The following is a 5,903-nucleotide window of genomic DNA, read 5'->3' as shown; positions in this document are numbered from 1 at the left end:
AGGAATGTGTTTTTCTCTTGGGCCCAGACGTAACATGCAGATGCGCACTGCGGTTGCGTGGAAGCCTGGGAGCTGGCACAGGAATTCGGTAGGAGACAGCCCTCTGTTGGAAATTTCTATGAGGAAACAGCATTCTATATCAGTGAAGTGCAGAGGCGGAGTCAGTCAGTTCAGCGTGGTGTTCATTCCAGCTTGTGTGCAGTTCAGCCTGGAGCTCAGAACAGCTTGGAGCTCAGAACAGCTGGGAGCTCAGTTCAGCTTGGAGCTCAGTTCAGCTTGGAGAGAGAGAGAGGATGTCTGCTGGAGCTGCAGAATAGAGTGCAGTTCTTGAATGGAGAAAGAAGGCAGACGATTGCTGAAGATGAGGAGAGAGAAAGCAGTGCAGAGAGCATCAAAGAAGGCTGTCAGCTGGAGCAACTGAACCAGAGGCGTGGTGATGTGGTGAAGGAGGGAGAGACAGAGAGAGCCCTAATCCCACCAGAGGCAGAGAGAGCCCTGATCCCACCAGAGTCAGAGAGAGAGAAATCTTCCTTCTAATAGGTGAGGTAGTCTGAACCAAGTTCCCTTTACATGTACACCTTAATCTTGTTCTTATTCCCTAGGCTATTGTATGTCTAATCTTTTCCCTTTCAGCGGTGTGTTATAAATTGTATGTCTAATCCTTTTCTTTCAGCGGTGTGTTAAAGTTACTGCTAGTTATAGAGACCTCATAGTTTTGTATATGTGTATTATTGTTACAATAAACTTCCCCATTAATTAGTGAATTAGTGTGCATGAGTTTTTTTATGATAAAGCTATCTTAGCTTCTAGCCAGTTGCCGTTGAGCCACTGATGGATCAGAAGGGAGTAGGAGCGCTTAAATCAAGGAATAACTCAATCACATAGTGTGTATATCTTTGTCCCCATACAGTGAGGGTAATCCCCTTTCCTAGTAGTATTACTGTTTGAACAGATGCTACCCCTGATCAGGTAAGTAATAGTGAGGGAGAGAGGAGACCTGCAACTAAGGGACCAAGTTAGTACACCCTCCCATAATCCTGTAAACAGCGTCTTCTGTTCCAAAGCATAGGTAACCTTTTTCTCCTAGTCAGATGTTACAGCCAGAGCAGATGCTGCCCCTGATCCGGTAAGTCTGAATAAATAGAGAGAACAGGGAGCCCTTGAGCTAGGGAATTGTTGACACTAAGTAATTCGGCTATCCCATAATATTATTGTAGTAGCAGACCCTTAGTGAAGAGACATATATCTGAAGGTGTTCATAGGAATGTGGTCGTCGTTGATATACGGCGTTAGTGAGAACGCTGGGGAGGATTACCAGCGTGGAGGGCTGCCGGATTGCGGCCCGTGTGTAAGTGAGAGCGTCAGGGGGGACGACTGGCGTGTAGGTTTGCCGGATTGCGAACCGTTTGGAAAAGAGAGCATTGGGTTCTGCAGGCCCATGTGTAGACGCACCGGATTGTGTGTCATGTCTGCCCTGGGGTAGATCAGTCTGGGTCTGAGTGGCCGCGAGACTAACTGATGTATGAGTGTGGTGTAGGGTATGGATATCCTTGGTAATTAGTGAGTATTCTTAGTATCCCTATAGATTTAGTGGTGTTTCTGATAATATGAGCTTGTATATTGCGAGTTCCCCATCCTCAGGTAGGTACCCAGGTGCCTGGGTAGATGGTCCTGAGGAGAGATGTGGTTACGTTCTGGCTGGGTTGGAGGGGCCCCTAGGGGCTGATCCCATCTAATCAGAAAACCCGGCCATGACATCTGGCGTCACGAACTGCTTTCGAATACTGTGTGTCCTGGCCATGTGCTTAGAGAGTTTCCCATGTGTTGTGAGGGAGTGCCCTGAGCGCCGGTTCCATCTGGCGTAATGTTGCAGTTTATGTAGCCTGTGTGACCTATGGGCTTGAACAGTTGCAGCGTGAGGAGATTGCATTACATCATGGCATTTGGCTTATTCAGGGTGGAAGGAATGGTTTTCATCTTGGTGTTTAAACTGTCAGGGTTGAAGGATGGCATTACATGAGGGAGCCAGTTACATCTTTGTGATGGTCCAATTGTATATATGTGTGTAAAAAATGCTTTTAAATTGTCCATTAAATTGCTTGCTGCATCTGCTTATGCTGTGCAATGTGAAATGTGTTCATTGTAATATGATCTGTGGAGTTCTTTGCATATAGCTCCTTGTAAATATGGCTTGTGAATAGCGCCATGTTAATGTGGCTTGTGAGGTGCATGTTCTCATGTTGATTTGCTGTGTCCCTTGTGAATTGCGCCTTGGATATATTGTTTGTGAAGAGTTTGTCTTGTAAATATGGCTTGTGAATAGCGCCATGTGGTCATGGCTTGGACAGGGCATGTTATCATTACGTTAGGCAGGAGAGAGCTGGATCTCTCTCGGGTGCTTGGGGATAACGTTTTGAAAATGTGTGTACGTGTTATCTGTAAACGTGAAGAGATGTGCTCATGACTTTCCCATGTATCCATAGACATTGGGGAATGATTGTGCTTGAGCTGCCAAAGGGTTAATACAGTGATTCCCAAACTGTGCGCCGCGGCGCCCTGGTGCGCCGTTATGAGGAGCCAGGGGCGCCGCGGCACGATGTGGGAAAGTGCAGGGCAGCGCTACATACTGGGGAGAAGTGCCGTCAGCAGCACTCGCTGTTGGAGGCCATCTCACATTTCGTTGAAGTGCTGAAGAGGCTTCAACAGCTCCTCCCAGACCTGCAGTCTGTCAATTAGCCCCATTGTCATTCTGTCTGTGGCGATTATCTCACACAGAATGACAATGGGCCATACTGCACTTACAGAAGCCTAGAGCGGCGCACGGCAGGATTGCATTACCTTGGGGAGACCACACGCCGTCTCTGTCCCTCTCCATCACACCCTGTCCTCTGCCCTCTCCATCACACACCGTCCCCGCCCTCTCCACCACATGCCGTTTCTGTCCCTCCCTGCCCTACTCTTGCTTGTTAGCAAAGGTGTGGTTCTCTGTTGTACTGCACCGCACCTCTGCTCTTCTTTATTATTGCGTCCATCGCCTCTCCCGACTCGAGTGAAAAGGAAAGATTGATGAGGGAAAAGTAGGGCACAAGGGGAGAGAGAAAAAAGTTTGACATAAATGAATAAGGAAAGGTGAAAGACCTGAAAGGTGCAGTGCAGGGTAGATGGATATTAGGGTTAAGTGCTATGTAGATGGCAGGACATTGTTTTCCATCCGGCTTCTGTGCAAAGGCCACCATATGAGTAGATGGGAGTGAGAGTAACAGAGTGACAGAGAAAGAGTGAGAGCGACCTAGGGGTTGGAGAGAGAATCGTAGGTTCTTTAAAAAACCAAAACCTAGATAGATGCCAAGTAAGAGAAACATATGCCTTTAGAAAATAACTTAGAATCTAAGTGGAACCAGACTTTCTGTTTTTTCTTTGTTGATTTAGGTTGTCCTATAATGTTATGTTGCTTATTTGCATCACTCTGGGGAGGACCCCACAAAGTCATATTATACCCAATAGAGTCTGACAGAGTCGGTGCACTATGGTTACTTAGTAGCTTTTGGTACTGTGGGTGCAGGGTGAGGGGCCTGGTGGAGAGCGATGGGTGGGCGCATGGTCAGGGGCCTGGTGGAGAGCGTTGAGTGAGTTGGTGCAGGGTCAGGTCCTGGTGGAGAGCTTTGGGTGGGTGGGTGCTGGGTCAGGGGCCTGGTGGAGAGCGTTAGGTGGGTGGGTGCAGGGTCAGGTCCTGGTGGAGAGCATTGGGTGGGTGCATGGTCAGGGGCCTGGTGGAGAGCGTTGAGTGGGTGGGGGCAGGGTTACGGGCGTTTACTACGTCATCTGATTCAATGCTCCCCAAAAGCAGCACACGGCCCCCTACCAAGTATTCTTTTGCAGTTTTATATGGCGCAAACTCCACCCGAAGGCATCAGAGCGCTTTACATTAGCACCAGTTGCGTTGCAGACGGGCACATTCATTTTTAGGCATGGGGAGACCATCATGCTTTTGAAATGGTGCCATTGTTCCAGGTGGCAGCCCCCTCCATTGGGTGGGAAGGGTGCAAGGGGGTGGCCGAGAAGGGTGCAAGGCAGAGGGGAAAAGGGTGCAAGGCAGAGAGAAGAAGGGTGCATGGTAGAGAGGAGAAGGGTGCATGGTAGAGAGGAGAAGGGTGCAAGGCAGAGAGGAGAAGGGGGCAAGGCAGAGGGGAGAAGGGTGCAAGGTAGAGAAGGGTGCAAGGAGGAGGGGAGAAGGGTGCACGGCAGAGAGGAGAAGGGTGCATGGTAGAGAGGAGAAGGGTGCATGGTAGAGAGGCGAAGGGTGCAAGGCAGAGAGGAGAAGGGTGCAAGGCAGAGAGGAGATGGGTGCAAGGCAGAGGGGAGAAGGGTGCAAGGTAGAGAAGGGTGCATGGAGGAGGGGAGAAGGGTGCACGGCAGAGGGAGAAGGGTGCAACGGGGAGGGGGAGAAGGGTGCAAGGTAGAGAAGGGTGCAAGGTAGAGAGGAGAAGGGTACAAGGCAGAGGGGAAAAGGGTGCAAGGCAGAGGGGAAAAGGGTGCATGGTAGAGAGGAGAAGGGTGCAAGGAAGAGGGGAGAAGGGTGCAAGGAAGAGGGGAGAAGGGTGCAAGGTAGAGAAGGGTGCATAGTAGAGAGGAGAAGGGTGCATGGTAGAGAGGAGAAGGGTGCAAGGCAGAGGGGAGAAGGGTGCAAGGCAGAGGTGAGAAGGGTGCAAGGCAGAGGTGAGAAGGGTGCAAGGCAGAGAAAAGAAGGGTGCAAGGCAGAGAAAAGAAGGGTGCAAGGCAGAGAAAAGAAGGGTGCAAGGCAGTGGGGGGAATAGTGCAAGGCAGAGGGGAGAAGGGTGCAAGGCAGAGGGGAGAAGGGTGCAAGGCAGAGGGGAGAAGGGTGTAAGGCAGATGGGAGAATGGTGCAAGGTAGAAAAGGGTGCAAGGCGGAGGTGGAGTAGGGTACAAGGGGGAGGGGGAGAAAGGTGCAAGGTGGAGGGGGAGAAGGGTGTAAGGCAGAGGGGGTAAGGTTGCAAGGGGGATGGTGATGAAGTTAAAAATGTGCCCCCCCCCAAAACATTTCTGCGGATGCCCATGATCAGAGCCCACCTCACGTAAACTTCTTGTAAAGCCACAGAGCTCCTTGAGCCTTTCTCTAGCCTGGTTACTTTTAGTGGGAGTGCTTTATGCATTGAGATGTACTTTATAAGATCTTTGTGATTGCAAATAAAGTTTTATGACAGTGATGGCTACTCTCTGAATCCTTCATCACGTCTAGACGTGATTCTTCATGTAGACCAGTGGTTCCCAAAGGGTGCGCCGCAGCACCCCGGCGCGCGGGTAAAAAAATGGTGGGGAGCCACAGCCAACTGCCAATTAGGTCAAGGGAGCCACGGGTCAAAAAAGTTTGGGAACCACTGGGTTAATATCTTGAATTGAGATGGCAGTCTTTATTTTTAACATGCTGTTAACACGCATGGTTATCTGACCTGACTATAAAAGTCAGTGGATTATTTGTGGTTTGATTTTGACTTTTACTGGTTCCTGGGTCTGCCTACGTGCTTTGTCAGCTTCTTGACGGAAAGGTAACATCTTGTGCTTTGCGAAGGGCTCTGTTAAATGCGTCTACGAATTTGTGTGGGTTTGCCTTGGAACTGATGACTTCATGTGTCTGACTCTTAGGGGTCGCTAAGTTATAAATCAACTAGTCGGATTGAGATAAGGGTTTGCACGGAGAGAGTAAATGTGCTTCTTAATATGCATCCACTGACGTGTGGAGAATTATTTTTGAATGCATGATTTAAAATCTGTGAAATGTTAAAAAGATGGCCCAGTTAGAGTGCACGCTACGGGGCTGTTTTCATTAATTATTTCTTTGAGGGTTTTCCATCTAGAAAGGAATGTGCTGGCCGATGCTTTGCAAT

Source organism: Lissotriton vulgaris, chromosome 1_1, assembly GCF_964263255.1.
Source record: "Lissotriton vulgaris chromosome 1_1, aLisVul1.2, whole genome shotgun sequence".
NCBI classification, from domain to species: domain Eukaryota; kingdom Metazoa; phylum Chordata; class Amphibia; order Caudata; family Salamandridae; genus Lissotriton; species Lissotriton vulgaris.
This window is presented reverse-complemented; position numbering follows the sequence as displayed.